Genomic DNA, 10,517 nt, shown 5'->3' with positions numbered 1-10,517 from the left:
CAACAGTGAAGCGAGCAAGACAGACTATTTTGTACATGGAAAAACAGGACTAACAATAATGTTACACGTCATGAAGCATAAGCAGGTGATATTTTAAAAGTTATAAAAAAGGTAGTCTATGCAGCCTGCATACAGAAATCTCTCTTAGCTCACCAGAGGAGCATGATGTTGGGGCCCAATCCAAAACACAGACAAGTTACAAATTTAGACAGCACGTTGCGTAGAATTAAGCAAGCAGTTGGCCATTCTGTAGCTCAATTAAAGTCTTAGGGAGCATAATGAACAGCGGAGGATTTCATACAAACATACTACAACAAGCAAAACTATGCAATCATTAGCCTAGTATAAGCTAGATTGTGAGCCTCATTCAATAATAGTTGGTTAATAGACTTCAAAGCTTTAGGCACACTTCGGCAAAGTAATTAAATGGTAAGGCCTTTAATTATGTCAACTAATAGTTATACAAGTACCCAACATCAGGCATCATTCTTTGGGCATCTCATTAACTGAGGACAAATAAAGCAATTGAAAAGAGCAAATTAACTATGCCTGAAACAAACAAGGAATTGAACTGTTGAGTTGGATACAGTGACTTACCTTAACAGGTTGAAGAGGCTTAGCGCAGCTCCTACTTCTCTTGCAAGGCTCCTTCCTAACATCTTGTACTTGGAAATCCTCAATCTTATCTTCATTGCACCCCCTCTGCAAGGTGACACAAACTAGTTACTCGTCTCCTTGGAAGATAAATATGCATACTTTCCAGTCTGTGAACACAAAAGGATGAGATTATAACCAAACAACACCACATAATGAAACATGCCGCATCTCTTGCAATTCCACACAATGACATGAGCATTTACTATGTCTGCACTATGTAAAAACTAGGCATACCTTCGAACTGGATCTCCAGGTACTCTTGGAGAGCCTACTTTAGTGTACAGCCAAACCTTTATGTCACCTATGAGTTAGAAAAGGCCCCACTACAGCAGCCCTTAGTGTTTAAATCGTTGACAAGCTCTGTTAGAGTGTTAGGTCAAGAACAGCAAGTAATCAAAGCAAATAGTCCTAGTATGGCCGGCTGATGCAAACAAGCAATTGAACAGATGTGTGAGCAAATCTTACATATCAAGAAAAGAAGCAAAGAAGGAGGCTTAAAGACCATCACTTGACTAACCAGATTTAAGGGGCATTTAAACATCATGTGCAACATATGAACTAACATAAACATTGCATATTAGAGATTCTATAATGGAATGCACATGTATTAGGTTATGCCATGTATGATGATGCCTAAATGTACATGTCGGAGTAAATGGCCACGGGTAGCCTAACCGACTCCCCCTGGCTCTTCAAAAAATTATCAGGCCAATCGAGCCTCCAAGCATACAGAGCATGGGGCCGCCTTCCTCTGGCCGGCTATCCCCAAGGCCGACTACCAGAAGGCGACCCGGCCTCAAAAACCTTCCCGAAGGAAGCTACGAGATGGCCGACTCCAGGAAGCCGGCCCTGAGAGGGCCGACTCCAGAAGCCGGCCATGAAGATGGCCGACTCCCAGAAGCCAGCCAAGACTGCACCCACCAGAGCTGCACCCACATAACGGCGATAAGACGAGGCGTGGCCGCAGTACAGCCCACTACCCCCGAATCCCGGAACATGCATGGCCACAGGGCGCTGTACGGGTCAGCCATCCCCCATCCGACGCGGCACTGTAGCCATGTTGACCTCGACATCACCCACGACAGGCGCCAGTACGGCCCGCGGGCGGCGGGCCCCTTTAGCCAGAGAGACGCTCGAAGGCGGCCAGGCCTCCCCTAGTCGGCCTGAGGCGTAGCCAGCTCCCAATAGCTGGTTGCCTCCCTCCCTCGAAACATGTGCATCATTAAGGAGACAAGACGAGGTGAGGCTACAGTGAGAGCCCGCAAGGCGGCGGCACTGTAGCCACGCTTACCTCGACAAAGCCCTCATCATCAGGGGCGAGGCAAAAGTAACCAGCCGCCGACAAGGTCCCCAGGCGGTGGGGCCGGCCTGTCGGCCAAGAGGCCGGCAGCCGGCGGGACCCACCAGTCGGCGGGCCCCAATGGCCGGCGGAGAAGCCGACGAGCACAGACACTGACGGCTAGGACCCGCGCCCAGCCGGATTACCATTGTACCCCTGGGGGGTAGGCCTATATAAATCCCCCGGGACACCCATGCAAAGGGTTGATCTCATAGAGTTTTACACACCACATAGAGAGAAAAGGAGAGCTAGCCTTGCCCTTCTTCTTCCCCTAGCCAAACAGCTCAAGGAGCACTTGTAGCTACTTGTGTTGATCTAGAGATCATGCGGAGACCCCGCAGAGCAGGACTAGGGGTGTTATCTCCACGGAGAGCCCCGAACCTAGGTAAGATCCGTCGGCGTGCATGTCTTCGCCTTATCCCGTTTCCAGGCACCGGCGATGTCTTACTGGCTCCCACAATGATAAGCCACCCGTTGGCATATGTCGCACCTACCACCCGACAGTACACTATAGCAGGCAGGAGTGATTCATCATTGCACGCACAATTGAATTGCAGGTTAAGGGCCAGTTCTATTCCGCCTTTTCAGGGCTTGTTGTCAAAATAAGCCATAAAAGATGTAAAGAAGTCATTTTTGAGTTATGGGCTTGGGCTTAACTAATTTCGCTTTGGAGGGGGTGTTTCGGGTAGAACCTCACTAAAAATTGAAGGGAAGGGGAATAGTGAAATGACTCTGTTGTCTGCCTAAATTACACTCAAAATGCAACTGGTGACGCCCGCGTCACACCTCACCCTCAAGTAAAAACAAACACGCAAGAGTTCATTGCCCTGCCCGCTTGCATCTCCTCTCCCCTTTCCCTCTACCTCGATCCCCTGCCTGCAGCACTAGGGTTCCTCTAGCAAGCCGTCGCCACTGGTCCCATCTGGCCTTGTCCTCAATGATGCTCTGTCCAGCTAGGCTACATGGCCGGCGGGTAGGGGCAAATCTCCCTGGCTGCTCCTCCCTCTGGTGCCGCCCCTTATTCTCATGGTCTCCAGCAGCCGCTCCACTGTGGTTCGTCTAACGCACTACTCCGGCATGCGCTGCACAACTACGGCTGATGCCACACTGCGGCAGAAGGCACCTTATTCCCCCTCCCCACCTCCCAGGCCGTGGCCTTGAGGTGCTGGTGAAGGATGAGCTCATCCAACAAGGTGAGGATCTCCTCTGATTTTTTGCCAAATTTTCATTCGGATCCACTATACGATGAATTGCTATGAGCTGCTTCTGCTGCTGCTATATGATGCATTGCTATGAGCTGCTGCTGCTGCTGCTGCTATATGATGAATTGCTATGAGCTGCTACTGCTATATGATGAATTGCTATGAGCTGCTGCTATATGATGAGTTGCTATAAGCTGCTCCTGCTGCTGCTGTATGATGAATTGCTATGAGCTGCTCCTGCTGATGCTATATGATGAATTGCTATGAGCTACTCCTGCTGCTGCTATATGATGAATTGCTATGAGCTGCTCCTGCTGCTGCTGCTATATGATGAATTGATATGAGCTGCTCCTGCTGTTGCTATATGATGAATTGCTATGAGCTGCTGCTGGTATATGATGAATTGCACACTGCTGCTGCTGTATGATGAGTTGCTATGAGCTGCTGCTCCTGCTATATGATGCTTTCAGGTGGTGCTGCTATATGATAATAACCATTCACTTGGACCATCGAATTTCAATAAATAATTGTTCTTCATTTAAATGTGGGTCATGCGTTTTTCATTTAAATTAGGCAATGGGATCTCTATGGAAAACATTGACCAAAGTAGATTGTGCCAAGTAGATGGTGTCTTTGTATTTGCATTTTGAGCAAATAGTGATGGTCTGTTTTCCTATCATATTAATTACTGCACTGGGTTCAATTTGTGATGTTTGCAAGTCAAATTAATTTTCATATGCGCAGCAAAATGAAAAAATATAATGCAATCTAGACTTTTCACTGATCATACCAAAGATAAGCTGAAAACGCAATGAAAAGAACTGGTTGGCTTATTACATGGAGCTTATATTCACAGGTGCTTATTTTCTTAGGATAACTCATAATAACTGTCCCTAAGAAACTTGGCCAATAGAACTAACATACAAATAACATGTCACGATGATTGCAATGGAGGAGTGACGTACCATAGCACACTGTATAGGCTCGCCGCTGGCTCTCCTTTTTTGCGATGTTCCATGAAACTGCCACATACATCTTGTACTTTTTCATTGTGTAACCCTATCTGCAAGTTGACATGGCTAATTTCAGACATCTCTACATGATAATACATTGCATATCCCTTGCGCATATTTAAACCACCAATTAATGATTGTGTGCGTAGCATAAACTAGCCATGACTCTGTGTGCTGGACTAGCAGGCACTTTAAGGGAGCCTAATGTAGTGTACTGGAATTCCTACATGCCACCTATGATTTTGTGTAATGTACTGCCTCTGTTCCTAAATATATGTCTATGTAGAGATTCCAGTATGGACCACATACAAATGTATATAGATGCATTTTCGAGTGTAGATTCACTCATTTTGCTCCGTATGTAGCCTATAGTGGAATATCTAGAAAGACTTATATTTAGGAACGGAGGTACGAGGTAGTATCATGTATGACATCTACATATATAATTTAGCAGCCAGTAGTAGAAATCATTGTCTGCACAAAGGGATTACTGGTCGAAAATCCTAGCAAAGCACGCTGGCAGGCACAGAACAATACAAGAGAGAGAGACACGCTTACAAGATCATAGCAATGCCTCGGTCCAGGATCTTGGTTGGCCAAGCTGTTAGATCCAGAAGAAACACCGTCCTTGTAGTTTTTGCCAGCTGCATAACAAGCAATAGTGACCTGTTAGTATATTTGAAGTACATCGGGCTGGTGATGCTGGACGGGTTTAAAGGTGACAAGTACCTAGGCCGTGGTGGGTGCTTGGCATCTTGCCAGATGGTGGGAATCAGGTTAGAAACGTCAAGGGTGATGACGATGCGCTGGCTGTCGGGGTCCGGTAAGGAGATCTAGAACCGTCGAGTAGGGTGTTTGTGGAGCGGCTCTGGTAGGGTGGACTACAGTGTGGGCGAAGCGAATCTGTGGCCGTGGACGAGGGCGTAGGTGAAGCTGCTCCGGTGGTTGGGTTAAGGATGGTGTCGACGATGCGGATCTGCGGCCATGAACGGGGCGTCAGAAGCTGCTCCGGTAGGTTGGATGACGGTGCGAGGAAAAGGATCTGAGGCCGTGGACTTGTGAGTTGGCAAAGCGGCCCCGGTAGGGTTGAAAATGGTATAGGCGAAGCTACTCCGGTGGGGTTGACGATGGTGTCGGCGAAGCTGCTCCGGTAGGGTTGAGGAAGGTGTCGGCGAAGAGGACCAGAGGCCGTCGACGGGGGCGTCGGTGGGGCCGCTCCGGGGGGTGTGGACGAAGCGTCTCCAGTGGGGAGTACGAATGAGCCGCTGCAGATGCGCTGCAGTTGACGAGAGTACCGGCGAAGCAGATCCGGCACCGTGGACAAGGCCGGCACTGAATGGGCTGTGGTACAGTGGTGGATGAGCAGTCTACTTGTTTCTAGGCGAGGTGGGAGGGGTAGATGCGGCCGCAGAAGCAGATCCGGCGAGGTGGACGCCACTGGCAGTGAATGGGCTCTAGTACGCCGGTGGATGAGCAGTCTAAGGTTTCGAGTGGGGAGGGGAGAAAGGCCGATGAAGTACGGACGGCGTGATGTGAGATGCTCTGGTGTTGTGGAGTTAGTCGTTTTTGCGGGAGGGGGAGAGGAAATGGGGGTGCCGTGTAGTGGGGGGAACCGGAGTTACCAAAGCAGCCCCGACCTATTATGTAGATGAGGGCGGTACTGTAACTGTTGGTCTCCGTGCACCAAGGACAAAAGGGAAATTTCGCATGCTAAAGACTAAGGTGGTGGAAATTTTAGAAGGAGGCGGGAGATTTTGCCGCCCGCGGGATCGTTCATATCCAGTTTCAACTAATTTTGGACCGTGCTAGCGGGAAGGTCATGCGAGACTGTGTACACGGGGCACGCGTCAGCAGTTAATAACTGGTGTGTCCACCCTAGAAAAAAGACAATAACTCGGGATGATGCGCTGATAACTTGGACGTTCACACGGCCGCAGCCAATCGTATGGTTGTAGTGGCGCATTCACAAAAAAGGGATCAAACGCTCAGCCTATGCATTTCTCGTGTAAATACATAATTTAGTACAATTGGTTATTTACTTTAAACATAATGCATTGACGTGTTAGTGTAGAGGCGCACAAAAAGAATTGGATATTGTAGTCCGCTACTTAAAAGTGTTACCTCATATGATTACATAGCCTCCATTTCATAAATTGTGTACCCGTTGAATTCATATATGAATATTACATATATTACTTCATAATAGAACCTTAAATCATCCAAGACTAATGATTTTGAATGCAAGAGTAACAATGGTGCATGTACATGATAGCTACATTGGTTGTTTGAAGAAACATCACTGTAACTTTGGCATGCACAACTGAAAAGGTTTATTTAAATAGAAAAAAATGTGATATGTGAGTGTCCAATCTTTATAGCGTTGAATCGATATTGTACCTTTGGCCACGATACGAAGTAGATATTGATTTATGTTCAAGCGATGCACGTCCACGATCGCTAGATAGTGATACGTGAATGAATTGTGCAATCTCTCTCACACGCATACATATCTCATTTCCCTAGGGGCATCAGAATCACACACGCGCACTTTGTGTATTTCTCTCCCTCCGTCAAGGTTAGAATTCATCTTTCTACCCCGTCCTACAAGTCTCTCACACAGAAACACACACGCTCTCTCTGTCGAACACGCCCACCCCTTTAATTCCTCCCACCCACAGCCACTAGTGTCTCAAAGTATAATAATGTCTCTCACACATATGCCTAAGGTTAACTCGAGTTCCGGAACCATATGAATACATACAATGGGATTCCAACAGAGCACCTTTTGTTTTGAGATTTCGCTCTGTCTCTCTCTCCCTCTCTCTCTCTCTCACACACACACACACGCGCGCGCACACACACATTGTTTCTCGCTTCATTTTTCCGGCACTTGCATGCACACAATTTTGTTTATCTTCGTGATGCTTTAAGTATGCCTCGCACAAATGCTATCTACCTATCCCTTAATATAGCTAGATATGTGTCACAAAAACTCCTTCTCCCTACTAGCAAGATGCCCATGCGTTGCACCGAACATCAAGATGCATTTGTATGAGTAGTTTATCTTGTGGGAGAAAAGGATGAACGAGGGAATGCCTTATTTGCAAATGCGGAGAGGGGTGTGGGTATCTTTTTGCAAAATTGCCATAGTTTCCTTCCCATCCGTCGGGTATAAATCGGATGGCCTATATTGCAGGATGGCAGGAACACCATCATCACCAACTCTGTTTTTTATGAGTAGGGATATGTAAGTGTCACTGCCCCCCCCCCCCGACACACAAACGCACACCCACACAACCACACACACACACTTCCCAACACCTAAGGAGTAGGGTGACACCTCGATCTTGATACTAATCTATCGACTGGCTTCTCTCTCAAACACACACACACGCACACACACTACCCGACATCGAAGGAGTAGGGCGGCACCTCGATCTTGATAGTAATCTATCTACTCCTCTTTCAAACACACACACACATACACACACTCGCTAGTTGTGCCTCTGTGCCTACCGCGCACACTCTCAATACGTCTTTCTCTCCCTCCCCCTCCCCCCACCCCAACAATGACAACAGAAGGGTGACAACTCGATCTGATTGTAATCTATCAATTGGTTTCTCTCTTGAACATTGTGTCTCTGTGCCTCGCTCGGTAGCCCCCTCGATATGTAGACTTCTCGCGCGCGCACAGTTGTAGTGACGATGACCCTGAACCCTGTGTGCCTCGTTTTTACCGGCCTCATGTGATAGTTTTCACCCTGTTTTCTGTTAATTAACAAGGCAACCTTTTTTTGTTACTACTAGTGAATCTGAAATCATTCGGGGCAGACATAAAATATATCACTTCAACCCAATTATCGCAGTAACTATTTTAAAAGAAACTAGCTAGATGCCCGTGCGTTGCACGGAACATCAAGATGCATTTGTATGAGTAGTTTATCTTGTGAGAGAAAAGGATGAACGAGGGAAGGCCGTATTTGCGAACGTGGAGAGGGGTGTGGGTATATTTTTGCAAAATTGCCATAGTTTTCTTCCTATCCGTTAGATATAAATCCGACGGCCTATATTGCAGGATGGCACGCACACCATCATCACCAACTCTGTTTTCTACTCCCTCCGTTCCTAAATATTTGTCTTTTTAGATATTTCAACAAGTGACTACATATGGAGCAAAATGAGTGAATCTACACTCTGAAATATGTCTACATACACATCTGTATGTGGTAGTCCATTTCAAATCTGAAAAAGACAAATATTTAGGAACGGATGGAGTATAAGAGTAGACATGGAGATATATCTCCAGCATGGTCTACAACAAAAATGTGCTGGACTGGTTAGCACCGGATGCTCACAACGCGATGACATGAGTTCGAATTCTGTCTTTAACTTTCGATTTTTATATTATATATTACTTATTTAATATATACTTTTTCGCTACTGTACTGACAGTGGAACCCACAAAGTACTTAGAATACAAGATTAAGGATGGACTTGTTTCTTTTTAACTTTCTGTACGAAGCTGTAACCACCCTGCAAGTCACGTGTACACTGTACATGCAATTAAATTTTTATAGAGGGACAATCATACACGCAGTTAAATCAAATGGATTGGATGTCACTCTATTATTTCCAGCATAAGAGCATCTCCAACGGCAGCCGGCAAATTTCCTCCCGCTTCCTTCCGCGAAGGACGACATCAAACGCCAGCGGCATACATTTTCACAACTCTAACCAACCAGATGAAATTCGTGCAAATGCGGACTGATTTCATATAAGCATGAAGGATTTCGTATAAAAAAGTCGGATCTTCATATAAACATGATGGATTTCATTACATTTACATGAACTAAGCGGTGCCAATCCGGCTCTCTTGGTATAATTAATACTCCCTCCGTCCAGAAATACTTGTCCTAGAAATGGATGTATCTAGACTTATTTTAGTTATAGATACATACAATTTATCCATTCTTAGAACAAAAATTTCCCACCAGCTGGAGAGGGAGTACATAATCTAAATGGCCGCCCGCGGATCCCTTTGTCTTCCTCATGTCCGGTAGACACTTCGCGGGGTCGACGAAGGTCCTCGGAAGAGACAAAGAAGCAAAGAAACCACCTGAATGCGCAGTCGTCGCCTCGGCGGTGGCCTTCATGGGACCCAAGTGGCGGCGGCCTCCCGTGTTCTACTTCTCCTCGATGATGGCGGCGGACACGGAGAAGCTGGCCACCGACTCGTCGCTGTCCACGCACCCGGCTTCTGTCTCTGCCTGCATGGTGTTGCCGCAGGCACGGGAGGCGCGGTACGACGCGGCAGCGACAACGCCCGTACCGGTGTGCTCGCCGCTGTGCCGGCATGGAGCAACTCGCCACTCCTCATCGAGCTGAACTGGAGTGGCGAGTTGCTGAACCACGCGCCTGCTTCGGGCGGCAACTGGCTCCGTCGGGCCAAGCGAGGTTGGTGAAGCACCGAGCGGCCTCGCCCGTATCCGGAGGGCTCGGCGGGCCACCCAGCCGAGTAATATGCCGGAGAACGGCTCCTCGGAAGCCATCGGAAGAGTGGAGAAAATGGTGAAGGAGGAGATGGGGGAGCGGCGGAGGGGTGTGATTCTTGCCCACTGTCTGTCTAGCCTCGTGTAAATAGAGGACGGATGGTAGGAGCTTGGCCGGCGTCTGGCCTCGTTTAAACTGAGGGCGGACGGGAGGAGCTCGGCCGGTGTTTCTTTTAATTCCGGCCCGCTCATGAACGGACGTGTGGCCGGAGTAGGTTTCTCGGTTTGCATGCGGGTTTAACGGAGGGGTTTGATGGAGGCGAGGAGGCGTGTTCAGCCGGGCGTGCAGCGGGCGGCGCAGTACTATTCGATTTGACAGTGGGCGGCGCAGTTCCCGATACGGCTTTAATGCAGACAAGCGAGGGAGTAGCGGTTCCCGAAATGTTGAACGGCCAATGCATCCTCCTTCAATTAATGCATGAGGGAAGTAATGGGAGGAGGACCGGGAAAAGAGGCTGCACGATGTGAATGCAACGCGGTTTGCCGTCATATAAAGGCGCCCCTCCATTCCAATGCATCTACCACATCGTACGCACCTAAGCATTTGCCTAAGCACCTACACTAAGCGCAAAAGAGCTCACTCCAGACCCATGGCGGCGATGCGCGCAAGCGGCCAGCGGCTGTGCCAGATGGTACACGATGTCGGCCTGCGGCATGGCGCCGAGGATCGTCTCCAGACGGTGTTGGAGATCGGCTGGTGGATGGCCGCCGTCGACGCCAACTACGACTCTCAGTTGGACCAGATGATCGTTGCCAC

Source organism: Aegilops tauschii, chromosome 3, assembly GCF_002575655.3.
Source record: "Aegilops tauschii subsp. strangulata cultivar AL8/78 chromosome 3, Aet v6.0, whole genome shotgun sequence".
Lineage (NCBI taxonomy): Eukaryota > Viridiplantae > Streptophyta > Magnoliopsida > Poales > Poaceae > Aegilops > Aegilops tauschii.
This window is presented reverse-complemented; position numbering follows the sequence as displayed.